Here is a 10,403-nt window from a genome sequence, read left to right as displayed (position 1 = left end):
CTGCTAGGGACGATGTTATACCAAAGGCAATAGAAATTGCCCTGACACTTGGGTCCCTACAAACCTAACGAGCAAAGGAAGACTGAAGAAGAGGGACACAGATGACAGACCATGGAGCAGGACAGCCATCTGTTGCTGGCTCGGGTCTGTACTTCTTTTCTGCTCATAAGGTCCCACGAGCTGAAAGTATCCTTTCAGAACTGGATTCCCAAAGTTCTGCGGGTACCTTATGCTGCCGCTGCAGCCGGGAGTCCAGTTTCCTGGATGCCCCTGTCTGCCATCAGCCTAAGCGGCCCCACCACCGCTTCCCCGTCCCCTATGCAGGACAAGTGGCTCCTGACACCCTGCAGGGCGCCTGAAGAGACGACCTTCTTCTAGGCGGCCGTTATCCCCATCACCTGCGGGATTGGACACTGTTGGGGGGGCGCCCCAGTCTCTCCGGGAGGTGGGGAAGGGACAGCCAAAACGACAAGTCCTGCGTCCCAGGGGCGCGCCACGGGCCCGGCGTTGCCCACTCCACGCCACTCCCCCCACGCCCATCAGGGTGACCCACGTGCAGCTCAACCTGGGGCTGGCGCCGCACCTCGGGCTCGGCGCGTCTGGCCGGCGCTCTGGGGCCCTGACCCCCCCTGGAGGCGGCAACCAGGCGGCCGCAGGTCGGCGGTGGTGGGGGGCGTCCCCGAGTCCCCTGCGGCGCTGGGACGCGGCTGCCACACAAAGGCGGCGGCGGGAAGGCGGGGCGGGGCGGGCCGGGGGCGGTGGCAGGAAGGGGCGGGGGCGGCGTCGGCGATAAAGCCCCCTCGCCGCCCAGACGCTCAGCTGTGGCTGCTCGGAGCGCGGGCTGCTCGCGTCCCCACCGCCTCTGCCGGCGCCGCGCCGCGCTCCCTCCGCTCCGGCCGCGCCGCCACCTGGACACCCGAGCGAGGACCGGTGAGTGTCGGGCCCGGCCGCTGGGAGGGGACCCGGGGACCGCGCCCGGACTGCGGGGCGCAGGGAACTTTCTAACCCCCTTCCGTCCTCTGGGGCCACCGCGGGGCTCGCGCGTCCCTGTCGCCGAGGAAGGACCCGGGGACCGGCCGGGGCGTCCAGGTGTACCCGAGGCCGGGCAAGGCTCCCCGAGCTCGGCGGGATTTCGATCGGTCCAGCCTGACCGCAGCCGGTGACCCTGGAGACCGGAGGCGTCGGGCTGCTCAGCGGCATCCCTACCCTGCACTTTGCCTGCGCGCCTCCGGGCAGGGACAGACAGACCGACGCTCACTTTGTTACCTCTGCGGGAGCAGCGAGGAGAGGAGCAGCGATTTGAGGGAGGGCTTCACGGTGGTCTTTGCAGCCGGGTTCGCCCCACTATGCAGCAGGTCTTTGCTATTTATTATTTATTCTCTTCATCTGTAGATGAGGGAATTGCGAGGCCTCTGAGTGACTCCGGGTAAGGTGGAAGTACTCAGGAATTCTGGGCAGAATTAGGTATTTAACTTGCCCCCAAGCTTAGCGGAGAGAAAAGGCTGCTATTACATAAGCCAACATTCCGTCTTCAGGTGTTAGGGAAGGTGCTGTGGAAGATTTTTAGTGTTTTAATGAACAAAACATAATTTCCGTGTGACTCTCTTGAGAAATCTCCAAACGCGGCTGGATGTTGGTTTTAGACTACTTTGCAAAGAGCGTTCTCATATTTGGCATGAACATAAAAAGGTGTTTGAAGGTTTGCCTTTCCTCTTTAAATCCAGGAAGCAGTTTACTTCTCTGAACTGTTCTGGAATGATTGATCTGATAATTTTGTACTTTGGAGATTTTAGATCAGCATCTGAACACTGGGAGAAATGCTGGCCTTGCCAGTTTGTGTATCTAAAGCACAGTTAAAAAAATTGAATGTGCTTTCAACACTATCTGGGGCTCTACAACAGTAATTATACACTGCTTGCAACATTTAAGCCGAAAATTCTCAAGAGCTGTGTAGCTGAACATGCTAGTTTAGACCTCGAGTTTTGAATGTTTTTAAAATAGTGTTTGAAAATATTGTACATTGCTTGGGGACTCCTGAAGGTCATAAAAATGCCCTCTATTTTTTTTTTAATGAATCGATACAAAAAATTTTGACCTCCCTTGAACTTAACATACAAGCACAATTTTGAAAAGACAGAAATTACTGAATCTCCACAGTGGTCACCTTCAGTTCCACACGTGGGTGACTCAACACTAGTCAGCGATGGTTTAAGGTGAACGAGTTGCAAGTGAGATGGTGACCTGGCCAGGTCCCCAGCCACACCTCCCTGTGCTGACCTATTCTGTTGGGGACTTGGGCCTCTTCCTCCTCCTCCAGTTCCAAAGCCCATGTGGGTGACCGTACCATGACCGTCTCAGATCCAGTGGCTTTTACCCACTTCAGCTTCGTCCTCTAGACTTTTCCAAGTCTTCTAATGTCCAGCATCAACAGGCATGATAGTACAGTGCTCATAAGACCAGCATGTGGGAGGCTGAGGCAGGAGGATTGCTGTGAGTTCAACCAGCTCTACATAGTGAGTTAGCCAGGCCTACATGGCAAGACCCTGTTTCCAAAAACAAAACAGAAAAAGGAACTTCAGTATCTTTAGTCTTTAAATCCCAGGCTCCTCCCCAAGCTGTACTCCAGTCCTTCTTTTGAACTCTACAACACAAGGTTCTCCAGGGCTTTCTGTCCTTCATGTTCCACAGGTGACCTAATGGTCTACTGTCCTGAGAAAATAGGGAACACTAGACTTGCTCCATGTGCTACCTCTCCTCTACACTACAGACAGTTCCATATTTACCCACTCATCTGCTCAGTCTTCCCAGGCCTCTTCTGTGTCTATAAGTATTTCGCTAGGCTTTTTACCTTTGCTAAATATAGCAGATCCTTGCTTTCCTGGGATTATCATTCTTATGTGAGAAAACAGACAGAAAGGAATATCTATGATAAGTCCAGTGATACATAATTAGTGAGGTAGAGTGACAGGAGAAATTCAGTTGAACTAGAAATTTGCAGATAATGAAGAGAAGTTGTGTCAGTGGCAGATGTCCCCAACTGTGTCCTGAATCCCAGGCCTCCCTCTGCTCAGGTATCTTGCTCCCCACTCCGTGTTCCCGTGTTCCTGTATCCTCACCTCACCCTCATGATCACCACATCTCTCCAGGCTTCTTAAACAAGTTGTCCTTTCCCCAGTCTCCCTTCTTAGGTCCTGCAAGCTAACTGGAGTCTCCCTGGAGCAGAAGACACCCCCCCCCCAATCTCCCACACAAGCCATTTCATGGGTGCTCAGCTGGCCTCTGTGGCAGGTACTTTCATGTGTGTCTGCAGTTTTCCTCCTTTCTGGTTTTCCTTCTGTGACCTGGCATCTCTTCCACCCTCCAGGGTTACATAGCTCTCTGCCTCCCACCCCCACCCCTGGCCCCTCTGCTGTCTTCAGAGTCTTTGGCTGAACCATTTCCCACAGTTTTACCTAGCACCAGTGTGAGGTGAGCCCCAGATTGGTATCTGAGCTAAGAGCATTCTCCTGTGTTTCAGACAGTTACATATGCTCTAGAGGTCTGAAACTGACTTTAGTTGGGGGTTTTTAGTGTGTGTGTGTGTGTATGTGTGTGTGTGGGGGGGGGTGCACCTGTATGTTGTGTGAGTACATATGCATGTGGAGGCCAATGGACAATCCCAGGTGGCATTCCTCAGGCACTGTCCATCTTTTAGTGACATAATGTGTCTCACTGACCTGGAGCTCTACAGGTAGACTAGGCTGACTGACCGACCAGTGAGCCCAACAGTTCCTCCTGTCTCCAACCTCCCCAGTCCTAGGATTAAAAAAGCATGCACAGCCGTCCTCGTTTTGTCACTATTTTTTACATGGATCCTGGGGTTGAACTCAGCTCCTTATCTTGTTTGACAGGTGCTTTATCATCTGAGCCATCTCTCCAGCCCCTGGTCTTAGGTTTTCTGCCTACTTCATGTATACTTCATTAACCCAAATTTATCTTTTCCCCAACCCCAATGGCTACATCATTCCCCAAGGTGTATAAACAAGAGCCTCCAGTAATGCTGGTCTTCTACATCGTCTGTTCTGACAAGTCACCAAGCCCTATTAATTCTGTGCTGTGAGATACCATAAGTTCCGCTGTGTTTGCTTGCCCCACCTTGCTTTAGTATATGGAAGTGACAGGATGGTAGCCAGTGTACCACTTAAAACTGGCCAACATATGTTGACCTGACAAAATATACAGAAAATAAGTTTATATTTAGAAGTTTGGAGATACCTTGGATCTATAGCATCTCTTAAAAGCTGGAAAATGTGGACTATGAAGCTTACATTCCCATGTGGTAACCCTCAGCAGGTGCTAAGCTCCTCATGACTGTCTTGCGCAGGATGTTGGCTGCGTTCTGGTTCCTGTGGACCTGTGGCCTTCACTGACAGCTTTCTAGTACCCAGGATTTCAGGGCCGGCGACTCTAGCTGTGCAACTGTCTGCAACCTGGGAGTCCCCGGGGCTTAACAGCAGGTCTCCTGTACCCGGCTTTGTATCCTTTCTGTCTTCTATTTCTCTCTTCCTGGTTATTGGTATTGCTAGTTTGTTTACTCTGTCTCCCCAAATCCCCATGTGCCTGTATCCCTCCTGGCATAATTCAGTGTCTCCCTATTGATTTGGAGTTAAACACTGCTCTGGATTGGCAATGTTCAATAGGTTCTTCTGGTTGCAAGCTGAGCTCTCTGTGGTCTTTATGCAGGGTTGTCTTTGGGTTTCCCAGAATGCTTTCACTGTGGCTCCTACAGAATTCTAGTATTACCATCCCTGTGCCTAGGTCCACACACCCCATCACCCTCCCACTTCCTTGAAGCTCCTTCCACTACCAGGGGTGGCGGGGGTGGGGGTGGGGCGAAGAAAAGATAGGGTAGGGTCAACTGACATCCCAGCCAACAGTGAAGAGACTGTAAATATAGAGGCTCGCAGGCTGCCCCAGAAACTCACATCCCTGGGAACATAGTAGTCCCATAGTCATGCAGTTAGTTCCAAGGTCATGCAGACCTTTGGACTGTCCCAGACAGAGCTCTGTCTCAGAACACTTTCCATGGTGCTCAGGGAACTTGCCGGAATAGTCCAGAAACTTCCTAGGCTGGTGGTCATTTCTAATAACTAGACTGTGCGTCTGCTGTTTTCCACTCTCCCTGCCTCCCTGCCTTGTCCTTTTCTGGAACTTTGTTTCTTCCACCTGGGCTTCACATAGATCCACATAACCTGGAGACTGCACTGCATCTGCCTGTCTTTGTTCTTGCTGTCCTCTGCCTAGGATGCCTGTCTTCCATGTCCACTATCTGGCTGATTTCCCCTTTTGCCAAACTCAGGTCTTGTTATCTCCTGTTCCAAAAACCATTCCTGGCAATCACTGCTTCTAGCCCTTGGTGGCATGCATACAGTACACACACACACACACACACACACACACACACATACAACCTACTTCCTCTGATAGTGACTAGACTCAAAGCTCTGTGAACATGCCTGTGTTGATTTTACTTGGACCAGCAATGGTGTGCAACCTAATGGCATTGAATAGATATGTGACCTACACCGTCCTCATTTTTCATTGATCGGCGCCATGCATTGTATGGAGCAAGGGTTGTATTTTCAAATTTAAAGGGGCATTCTTCCCCTAAACCTCTGGTTGTGGTACTTCTGCATGTAATATGTTTTCACATGTGTGTGTGTGTATGTGTGTGTGTGTGTGTACGCGTGCACCTGCATGTGTGTGTGGCGGCCTGACGACAACCTCAGGTCTTAGGTGGGGTCCACCTTGTTTTTTGAGGCAGAGTCTCTCATTGGTCCGGAGCTTACCATCTAGGCTAGGCTGACTGGCCAGTGAGCCCCAGGGATCTTCTTGTCTCCACCTCCCTAGGAGGGATTGTAAATGCATGCTGCCATGCCTGGATTTTTAAAGCATGAGTTCAGCCCAGTTTTCACAATTTAAAAATTTCCTTGCAACTATGTTTTCAGGAGGTGGGAGGGATTGTAAATGCATGCTGCCATGCCTGGATTTTTAAAGCATGAGTTCTGTGGATTTAACTCAGGTCCTTGTGTTTACAAGGCAAGCACTTTACCAACTGAGCCATCTCCTCAGCCCAGTTTTCACAATTTAAAAATTTCCTCGCAACTATGTTTTCAGGAGGTAGAACACTGGATAAAAGTAGTGCAGAGGTGCTTCTCTGCTTGTGTGCTCTTGTTACCCTCCTCTGCCCCTTCTCAGCCTGGCTCTGTCCTGCTTGACGGCCCCTGGCTGGGCTGCACTCTCCTTTCATGGTTTCTGCAAGGCAGGACAAGTGCATTGTGGTTTATTTCCGCTAGCCTTGGAGGTAATGGTGTGTGCATTCTTTGTGACATTGCCTTTTTCCTTTTCTTGCTGTTTTGTGTATCTTGTCATGCTACTGGTGAACTTGCTGAAAAGGGCCCAGGGCTGGAGAGGGTCTGGGCTGTGCACTGACAGTCTAACCGTCTAGAACTCAGCTTTGTTCTCTATACAGTAGATATCATGGAAATAAATGACTTCAAAATTGTCTTACTAAATATCTTAAAGATTTTTCTCAAAATCTGTAGCTTCCTGGCTTTCCTTCAGATCCAGCTTTCTCATAAATATCAAGTCTAGATGAATTATTTTTTTCGGATGCATTATTCTGTGCTTACATGCCATGATGCTCTTGTCTGTCTCTCTCTTTGAAGGCTATGAAGTCATTTACCATTAGGATTTAGAAACTGCACCCTGGCCAAGAGGGAGATTTAGCTCAATTTCTGCCTGGAGGCATGTATAAAATTATTAAATGAATTGGGTCCTTTGTATTTGGATCTTCTGTGAATCTGTTCTCCATCCATAAATGTTCCTATCTTCTCTTCTAAACCACCTTTCTCCATGAATAGATTGCATGCCTGAGGTGGAAATCAATGTTGATTTTTTTAAAAAAATACCCTTAGGAGCTAAATGAAGTCAACCACTGTAAACTGCACATTTAAGTTGTTTCTTATCTTCCCAGTTTGTCTAAGAATGTCTAAGAGAGCTTGGTACTTTTTTATTGTTCTTTAGAGAACTGCTGTCTTCTACCCAGTAGGCTGAGTCCCTTTCATAGTTCGTGAGTCTCTGCTTTAGTGAACTGTTAAAGTTCTAGGTCTAGATATAAACCCAGGCCGGGAAAGTCAGCAACCTTCCTGTTGTCTTTTTTTGCCTCATGTGGCCACCGAGCCTGAGCAATCTCCTGTTTGCAATGCTGTTGTTGTATTTTGACAAACATGTCCCTCATTTCATCTCTGCCTTCCTCCCAAGGTAGGGTAGACACCCTGGTTCAAGATCAGATCAGGAACACCTAGACTCTTGCTATTGACCTCTGACTTTACCCTTTACTTCAGAAGATAGTTTGAGAATTGGAATTCACTGTGCCTTTTTTTTTTTTTTTTATCAGTTAATTCCTAGGAGAAAGATGATGTGGAAGAGATTTTGACATTAAAAGCAATCCTATGAATAGTAGCTGTAAACCTTGATAAGCACACTTTGTTTTTGTACCTTTACCCCTGAGCTCCCAGACAGCAGGCATGAGAACTTTGGTAACTTGAGGAATTTCTCTTGAGAGCATACCAAAAATAGCATCCGGGCTTTGTCCCGTTTTCATCTCTCCTCCTCTGTGGAATGCCAACAAGTACAGCTATAGAGAAAATAACCACGTGTTTTTAAGGGGAAAATCTTAACAATGGGTATGGGAATGAAAGTGTTTATGCCAAATTCAAAGCACACTCATAATGAATAAGGTAAGGCAAGGGATGGAACTGGTAAACATTTGCCTAGAATGCCCAAGGTCCTGGGTTCAGTACCTAGCAACCCCCAAACAGATTGAAAACTATCTAAGGGGACTACAAATGCAAATAGATAATTCTTTCTTCCAGGAGGGTACTGTATGAGTAATGGAGATGCTTGCTGCTTTAAGTGAAATGTTTTGGGGTGTTTTCTTCGTGTTTTGAATAAGGATTTATATAAGAAGTTTTTTGTTTTTTATTCTTTTTATTTGGCGATTTGGTCTTTGTTCACGTTATATAAACTATTAACTCCTGCCTTATCTTCTGCTTACAAATGCCAAACCCCATTTCACAGTAACCAGCAGAAATGTGTTCCTCAGCCTTCTACTACTGCCCCATACATAGACGGATCAGACTCTGAAATTGCCTGGGACCAGGGATCGAGGGCAAGCTCCAGGCTTGCCTCCCTAGAGTCTCAGGAAGAAGAAAGAGCCTCCCTGCCAGTTCTAGTTGGGAAAACATCCCTGGAATGAGATCTCATTGGCTTAGTTCTAGCTATATGCCTTTCTCTGCTCCAGTAGCTGTGGTTATGAGAATAGGGAGTTTATGATTGACTGAGTCAGAGTCACGTGTTCAATGCTATGGGTCAGGCTGGAAAGAATATTGAGAAGTGGCATGCTGGGCAGACAGGTTACCCATTAGTTTTTAGTTGACAGAAAGTCTGTATGATCTCCTTGAAGCTGCTGCCTACCCCTGGGGAAGAAAAGTGTGGAAAAGCTGATGTGTCCATGACAGCCTGGATCAGGTCTGTAAGTGAGCTGTGCACTGTTAGCATGGAACACGAAGACTTATATCTCAGTGATAGCTATACTTTCTCAAAAGAAAATTCTTTCAAATCACAAGCCTCCTTCCAAACCACTGTCTCTTCCTGTAGGACATGATATCCTTTAGTGACATCCCAGGCACACAAAGTAGAAAGAAGGTAATGCTTATGTGTTGTTCGAAGTAATATGTTTATGTCATTTGGTCCATAAACATGTGGTTTGGTTTGGTTTGGTTTGCGTTTCAACCCCTGAGACTGGAGTCTAAAATTAGTCCTGACCTTTGGATTGAGAAGGTGGAGTTCATTTACACAAGGGCCTAATTTAGGATGAGCTGGCCAGAACTCCACACAGTGAAGATCATGTGTAGCATTATTTTTAATCTTTTCTTTTTGTAAAGTTTCTATCTACTTTATTCAAAACTTCTCACTTCTAAGTAGCAGAGATCTTCTTTTCTCTCCCTCCTCTCCTTCCCTCCTTCTTCATCCTCCCTTCCTCCTCCTCCCTTCTCTCCTTCCTTCCCCCCTCCTCCTCCTCTTCCTCTCTTTCTTCCTTTTCCTCTTCCTCTTCTCTGCATTTGGAGCCTGACAAGCTTTGGTTTTAATCTAGATTCTGTTGGTTATAAGCAGGACAACACAGACAAGTTTCTAAACTGTTTTGCCTGCATATATGTGAGTGTACCACATGTGTGGAGTGCGCACAGAGGCCATTGAAAAGGGCCTTGAATCTCTTGGAACTGGAGTGAATGGACAGTTGTTAGCCACCATGTGGGTGCTGGGAACGGAACCCGGGTCCTCTGCAAGAGCAGCCAGTGCTCTTAACCACTGTGCCACCTCTCCAGAGGCCAGTGCTCTTAACTACTGAGCCATTTCTCCAGCCCCTCTAAACATTTCTAAGCCCCAGCTGTTTCTGTGAGTTAAGCATGAAGGCAGCCAGCCTTTGAGTGTTGTGAGGGTGCACTGGAGAATTTATAGTTAGGCAGGTGCTGCACACAGTGGCAGGAGCAGAGCTGACATGAGCTAACAGAGCTGACAGAGCTGACATGAGCTGACATGACAGTACATGAGCTGGCCATGGCTATGGTACTGGGTTATATTTGCTGCGTGGTATAGGTGAGTATTTCCCTGTTTCATTGTTTCTTTCACCTAGTGAGTGACTTGTCTGTGCTTGTATACTTTGCCTCTAGACCCCATCTGTGACACTCAGTGGGCAGTACTCTCTGTGATCCACCGGAAGATGACATCAAGTGTCTTCTTCTGTTGCTCCCCACTTTATTTATTGAGGCAGGGACTCTCGCTGAACCTGAAATTCACTGATTCTGGCTAGTCTTGCTAGTGGAGCTAGCTACCATGGTCCAGGAATGCTCTTTGCGTGCTTCCCGAGTGAGTGCTGAGATTACAGGCCGGCCACCCTTCCTAAGGTTTTCAAGTGGGTTCTGGATAGCTGATCTCTAGTTCTCAAGCTTGTGTGGCAAGTGCCTTACCCTCTGAGTCATCTCCCCAACCCAGAAAAGACCAGTTTAAATGTATGCTGAGTACATTTAGAACATGTGGTCACTTAATTATGTTTTAATTCCCTCAATATATAAGAGTTCTGAGAATATTTGATTAACTTGCAAATATTCCCAGATAGGAAATGTGTTTTCTGCTATAGTTGATATGGTTGTTTAGGATTTTACTGAGTATGTGTCTGTACCTGAATTGCTGTTCTCACAATGAGATGGGAGATGCCAGGGAGATTTGATGTGATGGTTTAATTACAAAGAGTGTTGTTTTCTAAAGATGTGAATTTTTTCTCTGAAATTAATTACTAACAG

General features: G+C 47.7%; 1 protein-coding gene across 1 annotated transcript in view; it reads left to right on the top strand.

Annotated features, from left to right (window-relative positions):
- Positions 1-782: 782 nt before the first annotated feature.
- Positions 783-10,403, top strand: part of Serpine2 (serpin family E member 2) — a 65,928-nt gene continuing 56,307 nt past the window's right edge. Inside the window, exon 1 of the mRNA XM_008825824.3 lies at positions 783-930. The gene's annotated coding sequence lies outside the window, so the exon portion shown is untranslated. The remainder of the gene's footprint in view (positions 931-10,403) is intronic.

This window comes from Nannospalax galili, unplaced genomic scaffold, assembly GCF_000622305.1.
Source record: "Nannospalax galili isolate Female #2095 unplaced genomic scaffold, S.galili_v1.0 scaffold127, whole genome shotgun sequence".
Taxonomy (NCBI): Eukaryota; Metazoa; Chordata; class Mammalia; order Rodentia; family Spalacidae; genus Nannospalax; species Nannospalax galili.
The sequence above is the reverse complement of the archived record's forward strand: the minus strand, read 5'-3'. Positions and strand labels throughout refer to the sequence as shown.